Genomic DNA, 12,944 nt, shown 5'->3' with positions numbered 1-12,944 from the left:
GTGGAGAAAATCAATGTGCGAGTTTTAGGAGGAGAAAAAGTGGATTTCCACACGGAACAAGTTTCGTGAAAAAATCAGCTTACATCAAGTTTTCCGAGCGAAACTCAGCTTACAAAATGTTTGATAAACAAAATCAGTTTCACAAAGAGAAAAATAAATGTGCAAGTTTCATGAAGAGAAAAATAAACATGCAACAAGCTTCACCAACAAAAATGTAGATTAAAATGGTAAATAAACTATGTAATACCGAAATGGTGAAAACATTTTCACTGTGAACAACAAAGAAATCATTGCTCAATCAGTAAAGCTGAGAGGAAGTCATCCGTTCCAGATAGAGTTTATTGGGATACCCATATCACGCTATTAAATCACACATTATATTATAAAGACCTAGACCGTGTGATTACATACCATATTGTTGAAAAAAATTGAAGAAAAAGAGTAAAAAGAAAAGGCATTTCGAATGCATCAGGATCTACCAATAAGTATTCCTGAAGAATTCCGACACGTGTCGAATTGAGGTTCAAACTTACGTTGACCTAGGTTGAAAACAAGTAACTTTTTTGTTCTGTCAAATTTGTGGTTGAAAACATTCCAATTTAAGAAAACCGGACTCATGTACCCTTTTCTGATAAAACGTCAAACTTCTAATCAAACAATTAGATTTTTAAGATGTTTTTCCTACCTACTTTTTGAAGCCAAAAGCCTTTAAACTGACAGTTCCGAAGTAGAAAAAGAGCTTTTTCTCACAAAAACTTTCGAACCATCGGTACCTTTACACTATTGTAATGTACATAAGAAATATATATATTTTGGATTGGTTATGTATTTACATATTTGCAAGGGTGAGGGGGCTTAATCAACATCTATATTCTTTATCAATGGACAAATTCTATGAATAATGTCGTAACGAGAGTCTCTGGGAGGCTTCTGCAATACATTGTCATTGAATTCCAAACACTTCTTTATCAATCCAAATCCGTCACGATACATTGCATCTGCTATCACGGAGTATCGAGTTGTGTTTGACCAAAAGCTGCAATAGGAGGATATTTTCACTATTCTTGTAAATAAAAGGAGTCACAGGAAACACTCAGTGTCAGCTGAAGAAACCCCTAACTGCTTTCCATCTTTCTGAAGCAAATATTATATTCATCTGATTGCTTGTATGAGTTATTAATTCGTTGCTAAAAAGCAGCCTGACATATTCCAATGGGATCTTACCTTTCATTTTTCGGTCAACATAAAGCTGATCTTTCAGCAGAGTGTGTATTTGGATAAAATCTAATATTCTCCAAGTAATGTCGCTTCATCTCATTAGTTTAGAAGTAGGACTAGTTTAAACTTGTGATTGGATCTCTTCACGTCTCTTATCATGACACTCATCCTGACTGTCACAGCTGTTGACTTCAATTCTGCTGGTTTCTATTTCTTCTTCGAACAGTTCTTCTAAACCTTTCATCGGGTGAAACCTATGATGGATCAGATGGTTCTTAATCTTTAATTGGCAGGTCTCTCAGGTCAGAAGTATCATCTGGACAAAGAACAAAATTCACATTTTGAGCTACTTGTTACTCTAAGCTATAGATGCTAGTTAGCATGGTATGGTTAGTCACTTGAAATGTTCCCATCTTTGACGGGCGGCTTCTCTAGAAGTCATGGTTTTTAGGGCCTCTTCTTTCTCTTGATTAGCACATTATGAATGCAAACGACACTTTATTTGAATTGTCAAGACTTTCATTCTGCCATGCAAGGGAAATAACAAATCCATAGAACAAATCATTCTGTTGTCAATTAAAAAAATATTTGCCCACGTCTCGAAAAAAGTCCAAGAAGGCAAATTACTTACATTGACCGTTACTATATGATCCAAAGGTGGAAGATCATAAAATGAAAAAAAGTACCTGGAATAAAGCTTGTTGTCTATCATACAATAATTGCAGCCTCGAGAGGTTAGCTTGCGTAATTTTGACAACAAAAAACCCCGTGTTTAAATGGCCGTTCCGTCAAACTTTGGGACAAACTATCAAACTGTATCCGTAAAAAGCAAGGTATTGAAGAGGGAGCAACCTTTAATATGCGGAATAATATCTGTCCACTTTGAGTTTTAATGTTGCTCCATGCTTTCAGTTGAAAAAAACTCGGTTTTCATTTATTTAATTTCTGATCGTTCTTCAAATAATGCTGGTAAATCTGGCTCATCCCTCATGAAATATATCTTTCCCCTTCAAAGGAAACTCCTCATTGGAAATTGCTTTTAATCTAAGGCGCAAGACCCCTACTTCTATCAAATTCTCCCACACAGTTCCATCCTTGATTAAAGCCTCCCCCCTCAAATTTCCTTCGGACGATTCAGCGTGAAAAATTCTCCTTAGCATACTTTTATTTGAGAAGGACTTTAACTTCTAATCAATCACTTTAGAATGTCCCCCCCACCCCCCGTGAAAATATCTTCCCCGGAATCAAAATACGTGGAAAACAGCCCCTCAAGCATGTCCACATACAAAATTAATTTGTAAAAGAGAATGTAATTCAATTAAAAAGGATTTCAAATAGGAACAGCTGCAAACTTAGAAAATATTTAGGGGAAAAGTTGACTGGGATCCTTGACCATTCAATTAAAAACTTTGAAATTCCTTAGAAACATTTTGTATTTTAATGGATAACTTTATGTTTATTTTAGCTCATTGAATGCAAGTTTTGAATAGGGACCTAAATTAAATTATTCAATTTGCCAATTGTTTATATTTAAGATTCAAAAATAGAAAAGGGGGAATTTTTTATTCTTGTTGGGTCTAAAATGGTAACTTTAAGAGTATTTAGGAGAACATTGAAGTGAATCAAAAGATATTATGTGGAGAAAAACTGTCAAAATGCCATGTCAACAGTATTTTAGAAATGGGTTATGGTTTTACTTGAAACTTTTGTGGCTGCCATTGCCGTTGTAACTGCAACTAGTAGCGAATGTTACTAGAACTAGCTTGGAATATAACACTTTGGAATATAACTTGAAATATCAATTGCTTCTTCTGACTCACTATTTATATTCCGGGCGCCAAGTAAGGCTATTTTGCTTATTTTCAAAAGTAGAAGTTGAGTCTGGTGCTTCTTTTTCTGAGCATATTTATAGGCTTATAGAATTATTATCAGTGATTCCGATTTTCTTGGGTCCAGCTTTCTGGAGGTATAGCATCACAGAAATAAAATGCTTAGAAACATACAGGTTTTTCGAAATTTTTGAATGGTAAGAGATTTGAGCTAGAAAGCACTCGTGCTAGTCGTGCATCAAGAGAAGTCACTGGTCGTTCACAGAAGAAATGAAATTAAAACCGAGACAGTTAGGACATTTTCAAAGTGAAGTTTTGTTAAATGTTTCTGACTTGTTTCTGAAAGACATTAATGTTATGCCTATGCTTCAAACTCAAATTAATTTATTATCCTTAAGAAAGTTCACCTCTTAGTTTGACTATTTCAATTGTACATGAATGGAAACATTTTTGGCTGGAATTTGAAAAACCAAGATTCATGTTAGTTTTCAGCTCCCTTGGGATTTGGGGTCTTGGCTCTTTAGGAATACTTTGTTTTTTCCACCTTTAAAAAGACAGAGGAGTATAGCCTAGACTAATTCAATATGAATGTGGGCAAATTCAAACTGAATTATTGTTAATTCTGCCAAGACTACAATTTTTGGTTAATTTATGACAGTTTGTAATGCTTCTACCACAAATTTAAATTTAAGCACTGTTTGATCTAACCTAAACCAAATAAAAATAATTCTAGCACTAAGAAAACAGTATTATTTTTCAAAAATAACCAAGAAAAGATGGTGCTGAGAAAACATAATAGGCTATTCTTTGTTGTTGAACACAAGGGATAACTCACACTTTAATCAAAAATTCATCATTTTTAAGAGCTCAAAAAGTGCTTAAATAAGAAGTTGCAATAGAAGTCATTGTTGTATTTGTAAAGAACTTAAAAAAAGGCATCAAGTAGTAGGCTATATTTTCTTTATTAGTAAGTCAGTTGCATGAACTGTCAAAATTTTACCCAGTTTTATTTCTATTAAACACATTTGTGCTGTTTTTTTTTTTATAAAAAAAAAACACCATGTTGCTTACTGGCTTAGGCCAGAGCACTCACAACCCCAGGGTCTGTCACAGAATCCCCTTTTAGATTAAGCTGTAGATTAGCTTCACTAGGTAATTTTTTGGTAAAATCCTAGTTTAGCTATGTTTTGCAATCTTGTAAGGGGTTTAAGTTAGGGAAAAAAACTTCTTCTCTAGAGGGTAGTGACCTTTAAATATCTTTGCATTATAAAAGTGAAATCTTGCAAAATAAATCTCCCATTTATGCAATCTACAACAAAACTATTTTGCTTCACAACTTTGGTTTATTGCAATTTATGAGGTTTCAAAGATCTACAAATGCATCCTAAGTTTTGAAAAAAACTGTACAATATGGCTTAAATTTCTATTCAAGATAACAGGAATAGTATTTCTCTAAACTAGTCACTAAAAACCATTCACTAAAGCCAGTGAAAAAGAGATTGATAACTAAAAACTAAGGTACAGATTTATTTAGCTAAAAATTTCACTAGCCATATACCTGTCAATTAGGCAAATTTCTAACCCTTAAAAATCAGGAGAGGTTTAATATAGAAGCTTAGCAATACCATATCAGAGTATGTTTTTTATCCTGAATTCATTACGGCAGGCTTTATTTTCCTAACTTAACCCCTTTCCAAAAGCATAAAAATAGCTAAACTAGAATTTCACCCTTATTTTTACTGAAGCTAAATTTATAGAATCTGTAGAGTTATCAAACATAGGAAAATTTCCTTTAGTAAAGCCTGATTTATAGAGCTGAAAGGATAGGTTTCACTTGTTTTGAGATTTATTTATTCATTTATATTAGTCTCTATTGTATTTCTGTTTGTTTTTGGTTTTGTTTATGCCTCAATAGAAAAATATTTTTGTTCATCTTAAGTTTAATATTCATATTCAATTGAAACTGTGTTTGTTTTAAGATTTATTTATGCATTTATAATTCTATCTTTTGTATTTTTTGGCCCTGATTATTTATTTAATTTCTGGATCTTTTGAGTTTAAGCTATTGTATATTTCTTCTGATCTAAAGTTTAATATGTACTATTCTTTGAAAAACTTCTTTTTGGAAAGTATTTTTATCAATTTTTTGGAATATGCTCATAAATATGACCTCAATAATATGAATTTATTTCCAAAAAATTGAAGCTCTGAACAAATTTTCTCAAACTTGTGACTTATTTAGATCATTTTTGATAGCCAGAATCTACCAGAATGCCAATTTTCCAAAATACTTTTGACAAGCTCTTATTCTCACTGTAGCTTGTAATTCTTACTGCCATTTATATTCTAATCAGATTTTTCTTTGTGTTTGACTTTGAAATTTTGGCTTATTGTCACAAGTATTCTAACTGTATTTTTTGTTAGCTATACAATTATCTTAAATATCTTAATTTAGGTGAACATACCACTTGATATCCTTTTTATGTTCTTTCAAAATGGTTAATGGTTGTTTTACTGGTAAGCTACTTTTGGCTCTAGAAAAACACTAAAATATTTGTTTAAAACATATTATTTGATTATAATTCTATTTTGTTGTAGTTACAGTATCAAGAGGTAATGAATCATAATGAGCAAATTATAAAAAAAAACAAAAAAAAAGAGAAAAAAAAACACACAGTTGACATCTCTTAAAAATTTTCATATTTTCTTTTTAGGTATTAGCATCACTCATGTTTATACCTCTTATTCCATAATTTTGGTAAGTATTTTGGAAAGTATTTTTAATTAATTCTTCATAATATGCTTGTAGATATGACCTCAATCAAATGAAATTATTTCCAAAATATTGAAGCTGTGAACAACTTTTCTCAAGATTTGACCTATTATAAGTGAGACCTATTTAAATTATTTTCAGTGGCCAGAATATACCAGGATGCCAATGTTCATCTCTTAAGCATTTGCTTATTTTCTTTAAGGTAATCACTCTTGTTTAAACCTCTTTGCCCATAAACTGAACTATCTGTTACAAAATCAAGAAATAGAAAATCTCATGGGAAATGAATAGTTTGGGCTGTATATGGGAATATTAGGGAGAAGGGATGGCAAAGCATAGTGTAACTGTTGTCAAAATGTATAGCTTCAATTATTTTGCCTGTTGTAAACTAAGCATTGTTCTCTTAAAATGCTTCTGTCTTAATAACTCTAATTCTCAGGTCTTACCAAGTTGTTGGTCTAATGCAGGTAATTTAAGGATTTTCAAATGAATTCAGAACCTAAAATATCTTCATAGAAAGTGTTTTCAAGCTTCTATTTGTACTTCTTCCACACCTCCCTTCCAAAGGTTTCAGAAACTTCATAAAGACAAGTTTGTACTAGTTTTATCTCAAGAGGGAAAGTAGGCTATTTCGGATTTTCTTTTACTTTTACTATATTAATTTGAAGTTCATTATATTTGAATGTCCAAAGAATAACGAAATTGACCCTTTTGCCAGAAATCCTTGTTGTTAAAAGTTTTATTGATTTTTTCTTCATTTGCTAGTGAAAATTTGATATTTTTGCTTTTGCTTAAGAATATTATTTTTATGCAAACTAATATTTTCAAATATATTCCCCTTGTAAAAAATTGTATGTGGCATTAATTAAATTTAATTTAGACTCAAAAGTAATCAAAACTCCATAAAAGTAACTGTAAGACAAAAAAGAGCTGTTTTTGTTTCTGCTGTTCTCTTTTGATGTCTCTTAGTGGCATACAGCCAAACTATTGAAAAAATACATTGATTAAAATAAATTGAAGTATTATTGAAAAAAAATACATATCTTCTGTGAATTTAAATTGAAACATCAACTCAATAGACTACTTATGATAAAGGTCAGATTAAATTTATAGATAGGTACTATATCTTAATATTTGAGAGATATAGAGGGCTGAAATTTTCGAAACGTTTTGTTTAAGATATATGGGAATTAAAGTTTTGGCAGTTGGGCTTGAAAGTTCAAGTATAGGCTACAGCAGAAGCTCTCATGCTACTGCTTTATAAAACTTGTTCAAAATAATACTTTATCGAGGTTTAATTTCACTATGAAAAATTTATTTTAAGTCATGGACATTGATAGGTTTTTACTTATTTGATTTCTCTTCAACTGCAAGTTAGTATTTGGCCAAGTCTGCATCAAATAGCCAAATTGTCTCAAAACTGGTTATTTGTCATAAAACCTAATAAGAATCTGAAAAGGACTGGTAGCTCTGAAGGTGTACCTATAGTTAGAACAGGTAATGGGGAAGCTGAAATGTGGAAGATTAGTAGCTTAAACAGCCATAGGTTACTACAATCTAGCACTACTTGTTTTTCTTTTGGTTATTACATTATTATTAGTATTATTAGTAAAGATGGTAGGAGCAGTGAAGATGTTAAAAGTAGAATAGCTAAAGTTCAGGGTGTTTTTTCACAGTTAAAAAAAGTTTGGAAGAATAGAAAGATAAGCCTACAAACCAAGATTAGAATATTGGAAGCTACAGTGATGACAGTGGTCAAATATGGCTCTGAAGCATGGACACTCCGAAAAGCAGATGAAAATTTACTAGATGTTTTCCAGAGAAATTGCCTACGGATTGTTCTGGGTACCCGGCTGACTGACCGTATTTCAAACAGTAGGTTGTACGAAAAGTGTGGTTCAATCCCGCTTTCTGGGGCTATAATGAAAGAAAGGTTGAGATGGCTAGGCCACGTTCTACGGATGAAGGATGACAGATTACCGAAGATTGTCCTTTTTGGCCAACCGTCTGGGGCTACACGGAAAGCAGGTCGTCCTTGTCTGGGTTGGGAGGATGTCATAAATAAGGATTTAAAGGAAATGGGAACTTCCTGGGAGGGTGTAAAGAGGGAGGCTTTAAATAGATTAGGTTGGAGGAGGAGCGTGCGTAGCTGTGTTGGCCTCAGGCGGCTTGGTGCTGCAGTGAGTTATTAGTAGTTAGTAGTAGTAGTAGTATTACATTATGGAAAAACTAATGTCACAGCTTCAGAATACATTTTACAGCCTAGCTGCCAATCAAGATGATTCTCCCAGGACATTTAGTTGTTCTTTTTGCATTTATAGTGACCAATAAGCATCAAGGCTGCTGTTGGGTATGCAATTTTTCTGCATTCACGCCAAGGCAAATATCAAAAAGCATCAATGAAAGTTAAGAACAAAGAATTTTGTTATGAGAAAAGCAACTGTGAGAATCAGAACAAATCAAGCAGAAAGTAAAGTGGAAATAAATAATGTGTTAAGACAATAGTGCCATTGTTATTTTCAACACCAGCAAACTGGTGAAAACCCCACTACAAAACCAAAAAGCTGCTGTGAGCTATGCAAGTGTTAATCAAAAGTAATTCAGACCATTTATGGTTGTATGTGTTCACTGTGGAATCCTATGTTTTCCCATAGAAAGAGTAGCCTACAAAGGTGATTCATTTGGAGCCTCCTGTGTACATGGTTGAATTGCATTACCATGACCACAACATCCAAATGAATTGATTTGACCTTCTATATTATGTTGCTTAATCTCTAAAGAGTTCTATCAACAAATCAGAAATTCGAATAAGGAAGAAATTTTTTGCAACATACAAACAACTATGTCAGAGGTCACATTAAGATACATGAACTGGATGATTATAGAAATTACCACACTTGGTATAACCCACAGTTACAAAATATTTTGTTTTGCAGAAAACAAATCAATTTTGCAGAATAATGATTTTTTCTATATTCTACAGATTATGCACACAAGCGGCAATACAATCCTTATGTGCTCCATATCCCATTTAGAAGTTGAAAGCTTCTCTTTTCCCATTTATAAACAAAAATCACTTCTTGGAGCACCAAAGAGATGTTACTGGTTTGAAAATTCGATTTTTGAGAGGGTGCAATGGTATATTGACTTCTCTGTTATAAGAATTAGCTGCTGTTTTTGTTTAAAAACATATTTTTCCCAGTTTGTCGTAAAGTAGTTAAAATTTTACTTTTTTTTATGGCACTTGGTGTCTACATAGTGATATATAGCAATTGCAAATTCTCTCAGTCTGCTGGTCCTGGTTTTGCTAGTTTATTCACTTCCAGGTAAGTTAGGACAATGAAATTTGGTAGGCGTATCAGGAACCAGACCAGATTAAATTAGAAATTGTCGTTCTCCCGATTTGACCATCTGAGGCGAGTGGGGGGATGGTTAAATCAGAAAAAATAGAATAAATGAGGTATTTTTAACTTAGAAACGAGTGATTGGATCTTAATGAAATTTGATATTTAGAACAATATTGTATTTCAGAGCTCTTACTTTAATTCCCAACCGGATCTGGTGAAATTGGGGGAATTGGAGGGGGGCCTAAAATCTTGGAAAATGCTTAGAGTGGAGGGATTGGGATGAAACTTAGTGGGAAAAATGAGCATAACTCCTAGATACGTGATTGACATCACCAGAATGGATCCGCTCCTTTTGGGGGAGGGGGGAGGGTTAGTTCTGAAAAATTAGAAAAAAGGTATTTTTTACTTATGAAGGAGTGATTGGATCTTAGGATTTCGTAACTCCGATCTCTTTTTTTAAATCCCGACCAGATCCAGGGTCATTGGAGGGGGGAGGGGAGCCAGAAATTTTGGAAAACACGTAAAGCGGAGAGATCAGGATAATACTTGGTGGAAAGAATAGAAACAAATCCAAGATACCTGACTAACATAACCGAATCCGCTCAAGATCCGGTGACATTGGGGGGAGCTGAGGGGGGACCTAAAATCTTGGAAAACCCTTAGATTGGAGTGATTGGGATGAAACCTGATGGGACAAATAAGAAGAAGTCCTAGATACATGATTTACATAACTGGAACGGATCCGCTCTGTTTGGGGGAATTGGGGGGGGGGGGGGGTTAATTCGGAAAAACTAGAAAAAATGAAGTATTTTTAACTTACAAAGGAGGGATTGGATCTTAAATCATATTTAGAAGTACCTCGTAACTCAGATATCTTATTTTAAATTCCGACTATGTTAAGCGTCATTGGCGGGGAGTAGGGGGAGGGACCGAAAATCTTGGAAACACTTAAAGCGGAGAGATCAGGATGAAACTTGGTGGGAACAATAAAAACATGTCCAAGATATATGACTGACATAACCGGACCAATGAAATTTCATATATGAGGATCTTGTGCTTTAGAGCTCTTATTTTAAATCCTGACCAGATCCGGTAACATTGGGAGAGTTGGAGGGGGAAACCGAAATTCTTGGTAAATGTGGAAATTTAGGTATCTTGATCTTACGAATGGGTGATCGGATCTTAATGAAACTCGATATATAGAAGGATCTATTTTCATAATGATCTATAATATTTGAAAATAGATCTATAATCTATTTTCAGTTTGAATCGAATCCGGGGACATAGGGGCCTGTGAGGGGGAAACGGAAATCTTGGAAAACGTTTAGAGTGGAGAAATCGGGATGAAACTTGATGGGAAGAATAAACACAAGTTATAGATACGTGATTGGCATATTTGGAACGGATCTGTTCTCTTTGGAGGAGCGACTGGTGTTGATTTGGAAAACTTAGAAAAACTGAGGTATTTTTAACTTAAGAATGGGTGACCGGATCTTAATGAAATTTGATATTTAGAAGGAACTCATGTCTCAGAACTTTTATTTCAAATTCCGACCAGATCTGTTGACATTGGGGGGAGTTGGGGTGGACCCAAAATCTTGGGAAACGCTTAGACTGGAGAAATTGGGATGAAAATTGGTGGGTAGAATAATCAAATGTCATAGATACATAATCGACGTAACCGTACTGGATTCACTCTCTTTGGGGGAGTTTTGGGGTGGGATTCAGTGCTTTGGCGAGTTATGTGGTTCTGGACGTGCTATGACGATGAAATTGGTAGGCTTGTCAGGGAGCTGCATAAATTGACTTGATAAAGTCGTTTTTCCCGATTAGACCATCTGGGGCGCTGAAGAGAGAGGAAAAATTAAAAAAAGAGGTATTTATAACTTACAAGTGGGCAATCGGATCTTAATGAATTCTGATATTTACAAGGACCTCGTGACTCAGAGCTCTTACTTAAATCCCAACCGGCATTAAGCCTCTGATTTTCCTTTCAACTCAATCTATTTATTCTTAGAATTCTGCTAGTGCTCATACCATATGAGCTCTTGGCTCTTCCAGCCTTGTCACAAGTGCCATATGAGCTCTTAGCTCTTGTTTATTTTTTTAAAAAGGTGTGAAGTTAATCCAAACAATCATAGGCCTATTACAATTTTTTCATCTGTTTCTAACATTTCGAAATCTTAAAGGGTAGCTTTACTTCATTTCTTGTAAAGAACTTTTTTTCTCCCAATCAGTTTGGTTTCTTGAGGGGTAAGTTAACAGAGCAAGCAGCAGGTGCTTTACCTCATTTCTTCTCAGAGTCTCTGAATGATAATTATCTGTGATTTTTTTTTTAAGTAGAAAAGCTTTTAATATAATAGACCTTACAATTCATCTTAATAAGTTGGAAAATATTGAAATTCGTCAAATAGGTCTCGACTTAGTGAGATTGTATTTATCTGAAAGAAGTTTTAAAGTCCAGCTAAAATTGCTCTTTGAAAAGTGAGTATTTTTTTTTTTTGAAGAAGGTTAAGGTCAATGAGCTATGTCATTTCGAACTATTAATTGTTATTTCCTCTATAAAATAAAGTGGATGTATTTAGGTATTTATATTGATTCAGCTTTGCCATTCAAAACAAATATTATTGAACGGGTGGCAACAGTGTACAGGAATCTTGGTTGTTGGGATTAAAGTTTATAATTTCTATACCAGATTATTTTGACTGTGTATTTTATATTAGTTGAATGCTGTTTTTAATACTGTCCAGGTGTTTGGAAGTTTACTGTCTATTCACAATATTGTGGACTCCAAACTATTCAAAATGAATGGATAAGAATCTTGGACCATTTTTTAACTCACTCTACAAAGAAAGATGATTTATTTGAAACTAAAACATTTTAGGCTCTCAATATTTTTGGTTTGCATCTAGTTTTTGTCCTTAATTTGGGCATATGTTTTATAAAATTCAACCTTGAGATTATTTTTCCCTAGCATGAAACATTTGGTTAAAAATGAACTTAGCCATTTATTAAGAGCTAGGAAAAATTATCTGTCTCCCTCTCTATAATCATGTTGTCAAGATGACAGGTTTAGTTTCAAAAAAAAGTTTTACCCATTCTTGACAACAGGATAGTATAGATGGTGACTGTTATTGTATATTTAAAAATACAAATTTATGCAATTAGAAAAAAAAGAAGACTGAAGTATGATATTTATTTAACTTTATTTTTCACCATGGTATCTGTGTCAAGGCCCCTTCTAAATCTTGGTTATAACTGTGCTATATAAGAAACATTCTCGATTTTTTTATTTGAAACTTTCTATTTGTCTTTTATTGTGATTATATTTTATGTCCTTATTTATATTCTACATTTTTTTTGCTGTTTGCATGAAAAGTAACAGGGACACTAAAAATTAATTCTGATTATTTAAATTGGTGAAGTGGATCCTAAAACAGTCATAGTATTATGAAATCAGAAAAATTTTTAAATGGGAACAGAATAATTGGTATCATTTTCTGTTCTTATAGGGTAAGGCTACATATGAAAATATTGTTGTATTGAATATGTAGTCTACAATATCAGGATATTGTAATAACTTTATAGCACTCAACAGCATTATTTTTTTTCAAAAGCTGTTTTTAAAGATTTGGTTTATCTTTATTTTGTTTGTTTAGTTTATCTTTTGTAGGCTGCTAAAAAAGGTGAGATGGGGGAACATTAAAAATGTAGGACATCAAACTTCTGGTTACTTTTTGTTTCAAAATCGACGTGATTTTAATGGGTTTTGGGCAA

The 12,944-nt window shown here is 33.4% G+C and overlaps 1 protein-coding gene across 8 annotated transcripts in view; it reads left to right on the top strand.

Annotated features, from left to right (window-relative positions):
- Window positions 1–3,282: 3,282 nt before the first annotated feature.
- The window catches only part of LOC136027516 (zinc finger protein 239-like), a 28,532-nt gene continuing 18,870 nt past the window's right edge, over window positions 3,283–12,944 (top strand). For 2 of the 8 annotated variants that reach the window (XM_065704840.1, XM_065704842.1), the window contains exons 1-2: window positions 3,312–3,527; window positions 5,762–5,805. The gene's annotated coding sequence lies outside the window, so the exon portion shown is untranslated. Of the gene's footprint in view, window positions 3,528–5,761; window positions 5,806–5,856; window positions 6,023–8,141; window positions 8,721–12,944 lie in introns of all 8 variants that reach the window. The other 6 variants (XM_065704841.1, XM_065704846.1, XM_065704843.1 and 3 more) reach the window with 6 other exon arrangements.

Source organism: Artemia franciscana, chromosome 5, assembly GCF_032884065.1.
Source record: "Artemia franciscana chromosome 5, ASM3288406v1, whole genome shotgun sequence".
NCBI lineage: Eukaryota > Metazoa > Arthropoda > Branchiopoda > Anostraca > Artemiidae > Artemia > Artemia franciscana.
Note: the sequence above shows the minus strand (reverse complement) of the source record. Positions and strands in the feature narration are given on the sequence as shown.